General features: G+C 39.6%; 1 protein-coding gene across 1 annotated transcript in view; it reads left to right on the top strand.

Annotated features, from left to right (window-relative positions):
• Nucleotides 1–14,822, top strand: part of LOC128640465 (cilia- and flagella-associated protein 46-like) — a 638,812-nt gene that overhangs the window by 249,732 nt on the left and 374,258 nt on the right. The gene's annotated exons all lie outside the window — the stretch shown is intronic.

The raw sequence follows: 14,822 nt of genomic DNA on the forward strand, positions 1-14,822 counted from the left end.
TCCCTGTTCATTCCTAAAGGTGACCTTGTTTTTAAATTTAAAATCCAAAAAAGTTCCTTCTTGTCTAGGACTTTGCTTTTGTTACCACCTCTTGCAGAGGTATTAGCTAGATCTATCTCTTGAACTGAGAAGTTAGCCTTGTTGGTGAAGTGTATACCATTGAAGTGGTTTGCTACTGTTGACTCTTTTACATAATTCTTGATGTCTCTAGCATTTTTCCCTACTCTCTTCCTGAGCTCCCTAGAGGTTTGGCCGGTATATTGGCATTTACACAATTTGCAGGTGAGCAAATATACCACCCATTGGGTACCACAATTGGCATAAAATGAAATGTCAAATGTTTGGTTTGTGACACTAGATGTGAAACAATTACCTTTTAATACCATAGCGCATGTATTGCAATTTTTGCTGCCACATCTGAAATTGCCTATATGTTTTAGCCACATAGCATCTTGGGAGGGGGCGTGCCTATGTACCATGCTAGCGGATAGTGGTTGTGCCAATGTTCTCTGTCTTTTTGGGACAAATTTGCATTTTTTAACTAGTGGTCTTAGAATCTCATCCCCAGATAGCAAATGTAAGTGTTTTTTAAGGATTTTTACAATTTGGTCATATTGGGCCGTAAATTCTGTAATGAACACTACTGAATCATTAAAATTATCATTGCTTTGTTGCCTAGCAAGGGACAACAATTTCTCTGTTAATGTTGTTAGAATTCACAACCTTAGGTAAGAATTTAAAAGAAGTCTGCAAAACCGCCTTATCCTGATGAAAAATCAGAAAAGGAGATTCACAAGAAAGAGCAGATAATTCAGAAACTCTTCTAGCAGAAGAGATGGCCAAAAGGAACAACACTTTCCAAGAAAGTAGTTTAATGTCCAAAGAATGCATAGGCTCAAACGGAGCCTTCAAAACCAAATTAAGAGAGATTGATTTAATGACAGGCTTGATACGGACCAAAGCCTTTACAAAACAGTGAATATCAGGAAGCTTAGTAATCTTTCTTTAATTTTTTGTGAAATAAAACAGAAAGAGCAGAGATTTCTCCCTTCAATGAACTTGCAGACAACCCCTTATCCCAACCATCCTGAAGAAACTGTAAAATTCTAGGAATTCTAAAAGAGTGCCAAGAGAATTTATGAGAAGAACACCATGAAATATAAGTCTTTCAAACACGATAATAAATCTTCCTAGAAACAGATTTATGAGCCTGTAACATAGTATTAATCACTGGGTCAGAGAAACCTCTATGACTAAGCACTAGGCGTTCAATTTCCATACCTTCAAATTTAATGATTTGAGATCCTGATGGAAAAACGGACCTTGAGACAGAAGGTCTAGCCCTAATGGAAGTGGCCAAGGTTGGCAACTGGACATTCGAACAAGATCTGCATACCAAAACCTGTGAGGTCATGCTGGAGCTACCAGCAACACAAACAATTGTTCCATGATGATTTTGGAGATCACTCTTGGAAGAAGAACTAGAGGCGGGAAAATATAAGCAGGTTGGTAACCTCAAGGAACTGTTGATGCATCCACTGCTTCCGCCTGAGGATCCCTGGACCTGGACAGGTACCTGAGTAGTTTCTTGTTTAGATGAGAAGCCATCAGATCTATTTCTGGAAGACCCCACATCTGAACAATCTGAGAAAACACATCCGGATGGAGGGACCACTCCCCCGGATGTAAAGTCTTACGGCTGAGATAATCCGCTTCCCAATTGTCTATACCTGGGATATGAACCGCAGAAATTAGACAGGAGCTGGATTCCGCCCAAGCAAGTACCCGAGATACTTCTTTCATAACTTGGGGACTGTGAGTCCCACCCTGATGATTAACATATGCCACAGTTGTGATATTGTCTGTCTGAAAACAAATAAACAGTTCTCTCTTCAACAGAGGCCAAACCTGAAGAGCTCTGAGAATCGCACGGAGTTCCAAAATATTGATTGGTAATCTTGCCTCTTTAGATTTCCAAACCCCTTGTGCTGTCAGAGATCCCCAGACAGCTCCCCAACCTGAAAGACTTGCATCTGTTGTGATTACAGTCCAGGTTGGATGAACAAAAGAGGCCCCTAGAACTATAAAAAATTGAATTTAAACGTCTACTAGTTTTAACATCAAGAGGACTAGTTTCCTTAATATCCAATGTAATCAACACTTCTTTTAACAAAGAACGAATATACTCCATTTTAAATAAATAAGTAGATATGTCAGTGTCAATATCTGAGGAAGGATCTTCTGAATCAGATTGATCCTCATCAGAGGAAGATAATTCAGTATGTTGTCGGTCATTTGAAATTTCATCAACTTTATGAGAAGTTTTAAAAGACCTTTTACGTTTATTAGAAGGCGGAATGGCAGACTGAATTGAATCAGCAATAAAATCTTTTAAATGCACTGGTATATCTTGTACATTTGATGTTGAAGGAACAACAGGCAATGTACTATTACTGATGGACACATTCTCTGCATGTAAAAGCTTATCATGGCAACTATTACATACCACAGCTGGAGATATAATCTCCACAAATTTACAACAAATGCACTTAGCTTTATTAGAACTGTTATCAGGCAGCAGGGTTCCAACAGTGGTTTCTGAGACAGGATCAGATTGAGACATCTTGCAAATGTAAAATAAAAAACAACATATAAAGCAAAATTATCAGTTTCCTTATATGGCAGTTTCAGGAATGGGAAAAAAATGCCAACAACATAGCCCTCTGATAGAGAAAGAGGCATATAGGAATGGGGTTTTAAATAATGAAAATATTTGGCACCAGAAATTTTTTGGCGCTAACAACATCCGGAAATGAGACACTCGCGTCATTGAAGACGCAACCTTGTGAAAGGAACTTGGCGTCAACTAAGACGCCGGAAATGTCAAATTTTGCGTCATCGAACGTAACTTAGCTCCAAAAAATCTTGCGCCAAGAATGACGCAATATACTTTGGCATTTTGCGCCCTCGCGAGCCTAATTTTGCCCGCAACATTTAATGAAAAAGTCAATTTGAAAAAAGACTATACCCCAGGTAAGAATTTTTTTTTTTTTTTTTCTTAAAAAATGCTTTTCCCAAATATGAAACTGACAGTCTGCAAAAGGAAATATACATAAACCTGACTCATGGCAAATATAAGTACAATACATATATTTAGAATTTTACATTAATACATAAAGTGCCAAACCATAGCTGAGAATGTCTTAAGTAATGAAAACATACTTACCAAAAGACACTCATCCACATATAGCAGATAGCCAAACCAGTACTGAAACAGTTATCAGTAGAGGTAATGGAATATGAGAGTATATTGTCGATCTGAATAAGGAAGGTAGGAGATGAATCTCTACGACCGATAACAGAGAACCTATGAAATAGATCTCCCGTGAGGAAAACCATTGCATTCAATAGGTGATACTCCCTTCACATCCGTCTGACATCCACTGTACTCTGAGAGGAATCGGGCTTCAAAATGCTGAGAAGCGCATATCAACGTAGAATCTAAGCACAAACTTACTTCACCACCTCCATAGGAGGCAAAGTTTGTACAAACTGAATTGTGGGTGTGGTGATGGGTCAATTTATAAGCATTTTGAGGTTTGGGAAACTTTGCCCCTCCTGGTAGGATTGTATATCCCATACGTCACTAGCTCATGGACTCTTGCCAATTACATGAAAGAAATAACAAACGAAATTATCCAAAATAAAAACAATTACACCTAATCTAATAGCCCTATAAAAATAAAAAAGCCCCCCCCCCAAAAAAAAAACAAAAAAAAAACTTGCCTTCAATAAACTACCAATAGCCCTTAAAAGGGCCTTTTGTAGGGCATTGCCCTAAAGAAGTCAGCTCTTTTCCCTGTAAAAAAAATACAAAGACCCCTCAACAGTAAAACCCACCAACCAACCCCCCAAAATAAAAAACCTAACTCTAAAAAAAAACCTAAGCTACCCATTGCCCTGAAAAGGGCATTTTTATTGGCATCACCCTTAAAAGGGCATTCAGCTCTTTTTCATTGCCCTAAAAAACATAATTTATGCTTGCCTGATAAATTTGTTTCTCTTGTAGTGTATCCAGTCCACGGATCATCCATTACTTGTGGGATATTCTCCTTCCCAACAGGAAGTTGCAAGAGGATCACCCATAGCAGAGCTGCTATATAGCTCCTCCCCTAACTGCCATATCCAGTCATTCGACCGAAACAAGCCGAGAAAGGAGAAACCATAGGGTGCAGTGGTGACTGAAGTTTAATTAAAATTTAGACCTGCCTTAAAAGGACAGGGCGGGCCGTGGACTGGATACACTACAAGAGAAACAAATTTATCAGGCAAGCATAAATTATGTTTTCTCTTGTTAAGTGTATCCAGTCCACGGATCATCCATTACTTGTGGGATACCAATACCAAAGCTTAAGTACACGGATGATGGGAGGGACAAGGCAGGAACTTAAACGGAAGGAACCACTGCCTGTAGAACCTTTCTCCCAAAAACAGCCTCCGAAGAAGCAAAAGTATCAAATTTGTAAAATTTTGAAAAGATATGAAGCGAAGACCAAGTCGCAGCCTTGCAAATCTGTTCAACAGAGGCTTCATTTTTAAAGGCCCAGGTAGAAGCCACAGCTCTAGTAGAATGAGCTGTAATTCTTTCAGGGGGCTGCTGTCCAGCAGTCTCATATGCTAAACGAATTATACTCCGAAGCCAAAAAGAAATAGAGGTTGCCGAGGCCTTTTGACCTCTCCTCTGTCCAGAGTAAATAACAAACAGGTGAGATGTTTGGCAAAAATCTTTAGTAGCCTGCAAGTAAAACTTCAATGCACGGACTACGTCTAGATTATGCAAAAGATGTTCCTTCTTTGAAGAAGGATTAGGGCATAATGATGGAACAACAATCTCTTGATTGATATTCTTGTTAGAAACCACCTTAGGTAAAAACCCAGGTTTTGTACGCAGAACTACTTTATCTGAATGAAAGATCAGATAAGGAAAATCACAATGTAAGGCAGATAACTCCGAGACTCTTCGAGCCGAGGAAATAGCCATCAGAAAAAGAACTTTCCATGATAGAAGTTTGATATCAATAGAATGAAGGGGTTCAAACGGAACCCCTTGAAGAACTTTAAGAACCAAGTTTAAGCTCCATGGGGGAGCAACAGGTTTAAACACAGGCTTAATTCTAACTAAAGCCTGACAAAATGCCTGAACGTCTGGAACTTCTGCCAGACGCTTGTGTAGAAGAATAGACAGAGCAGAAATCTGTCCCTTTAAAGAACTAGCTGATAGTCCTTTGTCCAAACCCTCTTGGAGGAAGGACAATATCCTAGGAATCCTAACCCTACTCCATGAGTAATTCTTGGATTCACACCAATGAAGATATTTACGCCAAATCTTGTGGTAAATTTTCCTGGTGACAGGCTTTCGTGCCTGTATTAAGGTATCAATTACTGACTCGGAGAAGCCACGCTTTGATAGGATCAAGCGTTCAATCTCCATGCAGTCAGTCTCAGAGAAAGTAGATTCGGATGATTGAAAGGACCTTGTATTAGAAGGTCTTGTCTCAGAGGCAGAGTCCATGGTGGAAAGGATGACATGTCCACTAGGTCTGCATACCAGGTCCTGCGTGGCCACGCAGGCGCTATCAATATCACCGATGCTCTCTCCTGTTTGATTTTGGCAATCAGACGAGGGAGCAGAGGAAACGGTGGAAACACATAGGCCAGGTTGAAGAACCAAGGCGCTGCTAGAGCATCTATCAGTGCCGCTTCTGGGTCCCTGGACCTGGATCCGTAACAAGGAAGCTTGGCGTTCTGGCGAGACGCCATGAGATCCAGTTCTGGTTTGCACCAACGGAGAACCAATTGAGCAAACACCTCCGGATGGAGTTCCCACTCCCCCGGATGAAAAGTCTGACGACTTAGAAAATCCGCCTCCCAGTTCTCTACCCCATGGATATGGATCGCTGATAGGTGGCAAGAGTGAGTCTCTGCCCAGCAAATTATCTTGGAGACTTCTGACATCGCTAGGGAACTCCTGGTCCCCCCTTGATGGATGATGTAAGCCACAGTCGTGATGTTGTCCGACTGAAATCTGATGAACCTCAGTGTTGCTAACTGAGGCCAAGCTAGAAGAGCATTGAATATTGCTCTTAACTCCAGAATATTTATTGGGAGGAGTTTCTCCTCCTGAGTCCATGAACCCTGAGCCTTCAGGGAGTTCCAGACTGCACCCCAACCTAGAAGGCTGGCGTCTGTTGTTACAATGGTCCAATCTGGCCTGCGAAAGGTCATACCTTTGGACAGATGGACCTGAGATAACCACCAGATAAGAGAATCTCTGGTTTCCTGATCCAGATTTAGTAGAGGGGACAAATCTGTGTAATCCCCATTCCACTGACTGAGCATGCATAATTGCAGCGGTCTGAGATGCAGACGCGCAAATGGCACTATGTCCATCGCCGCTACCATTAAGCCGATTACTTCCATGCACTGAGCCGCCGTGGGGCGCGGAATGGAGTGAAGAACACGGCAAGCATTTAGAAGTTTTGATAACCTGGACTCCGTCAGGTAAATTTTCATTTCTATAGAATCTATCAGAGTCCCTAGGAAGGAAACCCTTGTGAGAGGAGATAGAGAACTCTTTTCTTCGTTCACTTTCCACCCATGCGACCTCAGAAATGCCAGAACTATCTCTGTATGAGACTTGGCAATTTGAAAGCTTGACGCCTGTATCAGGATGTCGTCTAGGTAAGGAGCCACCGCTATGCCTCGCGGTCTTAGAACCGCCAGAAGTGAGCCCAGAACCTTTGTAAAAATTCTTGGGGCTGTAGCCAACCCGAATGGAAGAGCTACAAACTGGTAATGCCTGTCTAGAAAGGCAAACCTCAGGAACCGATGAGGATTCTTGTGGATCGGAATGTGAAGGTAGGCATCCTTTAAGTCCACTGTGGTCATGTACTGACCCTCTTGGATCATGGGTAAAATGGTTCGAATAGTTTCCATCTTGAATGATGGAACTCTGAGGAATTTGTTTAGGATCTTTAGATCCAAAATTGGTCTGAAGGTTCCCTCTTTTTTGGGAACCACAAACAGATTTGAATAAAACCCCTGTCCTTGTTCCGTCCGCGGAACTGGATGGATCACTCCCATTACAAGGAGGTCTTGCACGCAGCTTAGGAATGCCTCTTTCTTTATCTGGTTTGCAGATAATCTTGAAAGGTGAAATCTCCCTTGTGGGGGAGAAGCTTTGAAGTCCAGAAGATATCCCTGAGATATGATCTCCAACGCCCAGGGATCCTGAACATCTCTTGCCCACGCCTGGGCGAAGAGAGAGAGTCTGCCCCCTACTAGATCCGTTGTCGGATAGGGGGCCGCTCCTTCATGCTGTCTTGGAGGCAGCAGCAGGCTTTCTGGCCTGCTTGCCCTTGTTCCAGGACTGGGTAGGTTTCCAGGCCTGCTTAGATTGAGGAAAAGTTCCCTCTTGTTTTGAAGTAGAGGGAGCTGATCCTGCACCTGCCTTGAAATTTTGAAAGGCACGAAAATTAGACTGTTTGGCCCTTGATTTGGCCCTGTCCTGAGGAAGGGTATGACCCTTACCTCCAGAAATGTCAGCAATAATTTCTTTCAAACCAGGCCCGAATAAGGTCTGCCCCTTGAAAGGAATGTTAAGTAATTTAGACTTTGAAGTCACATCAGCTGACCAGGATTTAAGCCATAGCGCCCTACGCGCCTGGATGGCGAATCCGGAATTCTTAGCCGTTAGTTTAGTCAAATGAACAATGGCATCAGAAACAAATGAGTAAGCTAGCTTAAGTGTTCTAAGCTTGTAAATAATTTCAGTCAATGGAGCTGTATGGATGGCCTCTTCCAGGGCCTCAAACCAGAACGCCGCCGCAGCAGTGACAGGCGCAATGCATGCAAGGGGCTGTAAAATAAAACCTTGTTGAATAAACATTTTCTTAAGGTAACCCTCTAATTTTTTATCCATTGGATCTGAAAAAGCACAACTGTCCTCAACCGGGATAGTGGTACGCTTTGCTAAAGTAGAAACTGCTCCCTCCACCTTAGGGACTGTCTGCCATAAGTCCCGTGTAGTGGCATCTATTGGAAACATTTTTCTAAATATAGGAGGTGGGGAAAAGGGCACACCGGGTCTATCCCACTCCTTACTAATAATTTCTGTAAGCCTTTTAGGTATTGGAAAAACATCAGTACTCACCGGCACTGCATAGTATTTATCCAGCCTACACAATTTCTCTGGCACTGCAAATGTGTCACAGTCATTCAGAGCAGCTAATACCTCCCCAAGTAACACACGGAGGTTCTCAAGCTTAAATTTAAAATTAGAAATCTCTGAATCAGGTCTCCCCGATTCAGAGACGTCACCCACAGACTGAAGCTCTCCGTCCTCAGGTTCTGCATATTGTGATGCAGTATCAGACATGGCTCTTACAGCATCTACGCGCTCTGTATCTCGTCTAACCCCAGAGCTATCGCGCTTGCCTCTCAATTCAGGCAATCTGGCTAATACCTGTGACAGGGTATTATTCATGATTGCAGCCATGTCCTGCAAAGTAATCGCTATGGGCATCCCTGATGTACTTGGCGCCATATTAGCGTGCGCCCCTCGAGCGGGAGGCGAAGGGTCCGACACTTGGGGAGAGTTAGTCGGCATAACTTCCCCCTCGACAGACCCCTCTGGTGACAATTCTTTTATAGATAAAGACTGATCTTTACTGTTTAAGGTGAAATCAATACATTTAGTACACATTCTCCTATGGGGCTCCACAATGGCTTTTAAACATAATGAACAAGTAGTTTCCTCTGTGTCAGACATGTTTGTACAGACTAGCAATGAGACTAGCAAGCTTGGAAAACACTTTAAACAAAGTTAACAAGCAATATAAAAAACGTTACTGTGCCTTTAAGAGAAACAAATTTTGGCAAAATTTGAAATAACAGTGAAAAAAGGCAGTTACACTAACGAAGTTTTTACAGTGTATGTAACAAGTTAGCAGAGCATTGCACCCACTTGCAAATGGATGATTAACCCCTTAATACAAAAAACAGATTAACAAAACGAAAAATATGTTTTTTAAACAGTCATAACAACTGCCACAGCTCCTACTTTTGAAGCCTTTTGAGCCCATCAGAGATGTCCTATAGCATGCAGGGGACTGCTGAGGGAAGCTGAATGTCACAGTTTGTAATTTTAACTGCACCAACTGTAACTTTTATACTATAACAGTGAAAAGCCTCAGGAAAACTGTTTGTAGCAAAAATAAAGCCAGCCATGTGGAAAAAACTAGGCCCCAATAAGTTTTATCACCAAAGCATATATAAAAACGATTAAACATGCCAGCAAACGTTTTATATTACACTTTTATAAGAGTATGTATCTCTGTTAATAAGCCTGATACCAGTCGCTATTAAATCACTGCATTTAGGCTTAACTTACATTAATCCGGTATCAGCAGCATTTTTCTAGCAAGTTCCATCCCTAGAAATATGTTTACTGCACATACCTTATTGCAGGAAAACCTGCATGCCATTCCCTCTCTGAAGTTACCTCACTCCTCAGAATATGTGAGAACGGCAATGGATCTTAGTTACTTCTGCTAAGATCATAGAAATCACAGGCAGATTCTTCTTCTAATGCTGCCTTTGATAAAACAGTACACTCCGGTACCATTTAAAAATAACAAACTTTTGATTGAAGTTAAGAAACTAACTATAACACACCACTCTCCTCTTACTACGTCCATCTTTGTTTAGAGTTGCAAGAGAATGACTGAATATGGCAGTTAGGGGAGGAGCTATATAGCAGCTCTGCTATGGGTGATCCTCTTGCAACTTCCTGTTGGGAAGGAGAATATCCCACAAGTAATGGATGATCCGTGGACTGGATACACTTAACAAGAGAAAGGGCATTTAACTTTTTTAAAAAGCCCAAAATCCTAATCTGGCTGATTTGAATAGCCAATATAATTTCAGTAGCTCTCATCCTATTGGCTGATTTGAACAGTCAATAGGATTTCAGTAGCTTTCATCCTTTTGGCTGATTTGAATTTTACAATATCAAATCAGCCAATAGGAATGCAAGGGACACCATTTTGAAAAAGCTCCCTTGCATTAAAGATTCAGTATACGGCGGCGACCGTATGAAGAGGATGCTCCGCGCTGGATGTCTTCAAGGATGGACCTGCTCCTCGCCGCTGGTATGAAGATAGAAGATGCCGCCTGGATGAAGATAGAAGACGCTGCCTGGATGAATGAAGACCTCGCCGCCTAGATGAAGACTTCTCACCGCCTGGATGTCCGGACTTCAAAAACTGTAAGTGGATCGTCGGGGGTTAGTGTTAGGATTTCTTTAACTTTTTTTGGGGTGTTTTTTTTTAAATTAGGGTTTTGGGCTTTCTTAAAAGAGCTAAATGCCCTTTTAAGGGCAATGAAAAAGAGCTGAATGCCCTTTTAAGGGCAATGCCCATACAAATGCCCTTTTCAGGGCAATGGGGAACTTAGGTTTTTTTTTAAGTTATGTTTTTTATTTTGGGGGGTTAGTTGGGTGGTGGGTGGTGGGTTTTACTGTTGTGGGGGTCTTTGTATTTTCTTTACAGGGAAAAGAGCTGATTTCTTTAGGGTAATGCCCTACAAAAGGCCATTTTAAGGGCTATTGGTAGTTTATTGTAGGCTAGGTTTTTTTTTTTCTATTTTGTGGGTTTTAAGATAGGGATTTTGTCATTTTAATTTAAAGTTAGGGGGTTGTTAGGTTTAGGGGTTAACAGTTTAATTTAGTTTTTTGGCAATGTGGGGGTTAATAATTTTAGTATAGTGGTGATGATGTCGGGGAGTGGCGGAATAGGGGTTAATAAATGTTATTAGTGGCGGCGATGTCAGGAGAGGCAGATTAGGGGTTAATAACTTTAAAATAGTGTTTGCAATGTGGAAGGGCTTTAGTTTAAAGGGACAGTCAAGTATAAATTAAACTTTCATTATTCAGATAGGACTTTTAATTTTAATTGACTTTCCAATTTACTTGTATCATCAAATTTGCTTTTTTCTCTTGGTATTCTTAGTTTAAACTAAACATAGGTAGGCTCATATGCTAATTTCTAAGCCTTTGAGGGCTGCCTCTTATCACATTCTTTTTAAATCTCTTTTCAACACAAAGAGACAGAAAGTACACGTGGGCTATATAGATAACACTGTGTTCAGGCACAGAAAGTTATTTAAGATCTAGCATAATACAATGCTAAATTTAAGACAATAGATAATAAACAGTCACAGTCATGTGATCAGGGGGCTGGAAGAAGGTTCCTAGATACAAGGTAATCACAAAGGTAAAAAGTACATTAATATAACTGTGTTGGTTATGCAAAACTGGGGAATGAGTAATAAAGGGATTATCTATCTTTAAAACAATAACAATTCTATGGTTGACTGTCCCTTTAAGGGTTAAAGGGACAGTCTACACCAGAATTTTTATTGTTTTAAAAGATAGATAATCCCTTTATTACCCATTCCCCAGTTTTGCATAACCAACACAGTTATAATAATATACTTTTAACCTCTGTGATTATCTTGTATCTAAGCCTCTGCAAACTGCCCCTTTACTTCAGTTCTTTTGACAGACTTGCAGTTTAGCCAATCAGTGCCTGCTCCCAGATAACTTCACGTGCATGAGCACAGTGTTATCTATATGAAATAGTGAACTAACACCCTCTAGTGGTGAAAAACTGTTAAAATGCATTCTTAAAAGAGGTGGCCTTCAAGGTCTAAGAAATTAGCATATGAACCTCCTAGGTTAAGCTTTCAGACTGTCCCTTTAATAGGTAGTTTATGGGTGTTAGTGTACTTTGTAACACTTTAGCTATGGCTTTTGTGTAACAGTTTTGTTGCGTAAAACTCATAACTACTGCTCTCAGATTGTGAAACAGATTGTGTTGTTAAAAAAAAAACGTAATTTTTCAAGTGCGGGACTGACGTTGCGTTACAGGCTAAAAGATTTGCGGTACAGCTATACCGACAAGACTTGTAATGGCTGCGTTGCTGTTTTAATGCTGAAATGGCCATTTTTTTCAGCGTTAAAACACAAATCAAAACTCGTAATCTAGGTGAATGTTTTTTTAAAATGTAATACTCATATCACTTAAAAAATATTAAGTTGCAAAGCCTAATTGAGAAAATGTAAATATATTGTAATTACTGTCATTAGGTATTAAAATGCCAATAATTTATTGTGGTTTTTATAAATCTACTTTGCATTTCAATTTATCAGGCCTCAGAAAATATGAGTACATTCTTTATCAAGGCACTTGAACTGCAAAGTAATAATTAAAGATTATACTATACTGACATCTGCTGGCAAGATGTGTTATTGAATGTTAAATTATATTTGATTTCTAACATATATTGTGGTTCCTTTATTAAAAATGCTGCAAATATTATACGTGATATATCCAGCTGTCACATTATATAATAATAATAATAATAATAATATTATATCCTAATATTTTCCCTGTTATATATAGAATTTTAAATCACTTAAATGTTTTTTTAGCGTTAAAAAAAGGAAATAATAAAAATGTTTTTTTTTTTTGCCATTTTCATTAAATTGTCAAGGCTGGTGCTTGCTAAGAATGTAGTACACTTTTTTTTTTAGTATTTTTAAGGCAAAGATCAAGGCAGAAGTACCTGTACCAAAGTGCTGCACTCTTCATATGCATTCAAACACATTTATTGACAATACCATGTCAGGTGTGGTGGGTATATATCCTCTAACTACTGTAGAAAATAGATTTTTGAGGGGTTGCTTGTTCCCTTCCTATTATTGCTTGCGTTACTTAAAGGGACATTTTACACTAATTGTTGCATAAATGTTTTCTAGATTATCCATTTATATAGCCGATTTGGTAGTATTTTTATAAAAAATGTTTTTTAAGAACATTGTGCTGATTTTTAGACTCCTAACCAAGCCCCACAGTGCCAGATGTATACGTGCGTTTACAGACCCCCTTCAGGCTCCTGTTTATGTTATCTGTCTTTTCACATGCGGGGGAGGGGGTAGTTTCTGCTCTTTTTGTTTACCCAACCCCTTTCAGTGGGTGTCCCAGACTACCTCATCAACAGTGCTAAACTGAGAGCTTCTAAGTAAGTTTTTAAAAGGGTTTAAAATGGATATTTAGATCAGTATCTGTGCATATTTTTCTTTATAGTAGCGTTTATTACATTCAGTTATATGAAAATCGGTGTATACTGTCCCTTTAAGTATCTTGCAATTTAATATATCCTGTGGAATTTATCAAACATGCATGCATAGTGATTTTACAGGAGCAGGTAGGATAATATTGGGGATTCACCAGCTACCTGTATATCTGTGCTGTGTCTTCATGTCTGCTATATGTGTTTTTCCTAATGGTCCAGTAGGTATACACTCTAGGAATAAAACTTTATCTTAGTTTTTTAGGTGAATGTGAGGATGCTTGGTTTGTATATAATCAATATTGTACATTTTCTAGTCTACAACTAGTTACTTCCACTCAAAAACTTGTTTTTAACAGAGAATTATTTGTGAATTATTTCAATATGCTGTTTACTTTGTGTTGTGAATATTATATTTGTAGTATTAAAATAAAAATCCATTAAAGCAAGAGGGAAAGTTGGGTGAGCTGCTTCCTTGTAGGTTTGATAAGCACGATGACATGATTTTCATGCAATTTCCATCCAATATTTCCCAAACAGTATGTGCATTAAAATGAGTGAAAAGCAGTGTGTTTGCCAAATGACCAGCAAAGCTGAATGAATCAGTCTTACTACTTATGGAGGATGTATCTGAAATTAATTCATCAATTTCTGGATTATGAAAAAATGATGTCGCTCAATTAAGGGGTAGTTCTTCTTTTAAAGATCCTATGGACAAGAGACACATGGCCTAAATCCTAAGTGACCAATTATAATTCAACTGCTATTTAAAGTAATAAAAAATAGTGACAATATATATTTATTTCTCATAGAAGTTTAAACACAGCAATCTGATCAAACTGATGCCACTATTTTATATAGAGGATGCACACTCTATGATCGTGTAAGTGGTTCAAACACCCTGTCTACTAGAGATCCCTGGGACTTCCCCAGTAGATTTAAATACTATGGATAACTCCTGTTATTTGCTATGAACTCATATAATATGATTTTGTAGGAGAAGACAGGATTAGTTTTAGGAAATGTCCAACTTGCTTGTTATTTATGATGTTCTTGCTACCTATTGTAGCCCAGTCATACCCAATGTTACATTTTAATGATGCACAGAAATTGCACGCGCGTACAATTTCTGTCCGAGGACTGGATTCTGATTTGCTTATCAGTTGAAGAAGAAGGCAGCTACGTAACGGTGGGGGGAGTTCGGCTGCCATATTTACCAGGTATTAGAGTAGTTAGCGACGCTGATTAGGACAGAAGCAAGGCGGCAAGGCAGGAGGGGTATAGTGCAGGCGGATCTTCGTTTTTTTATTTCCAATATCAAATCATGTTAACGGAAGTGTTGACTGTCCGTTTATAAATAGTCATGGTATTGGTCTTACTAGTTTAAGTAGTGATAGGGGATAGACTCAAATACAAAATGAACAATACTTGTAGCAGTAGCTAGAAACTAGATACTAGGTACTGGATACTACAGGTGAAGCACCAGTCAGTTTGTATAATCTCATTCCAGAAAATGGCAAACAGAATAACTAGAACAAGAGGTATTTTTAAGGCTTCAACAATCTGCTTATATAAGTTCAATTAAGTTAACTGCAAGCAAGGTAGCTTAAACAAGAAGTACTGTAAGA

Source organism: Bombina bombina, chromosome 9, assembly GCF_027579735.1.
Source record: "Bombina bombina isolate aBomBom1 chromosome 9, aBomBom1.pri, whole genome shotgun sequence".
NCBI classification, from domain to species: Eukaryota; Metazoa; Chordata; class Amphibia; order Anura; family Bombinatoridae; genus Bombina; species Bombina bombina.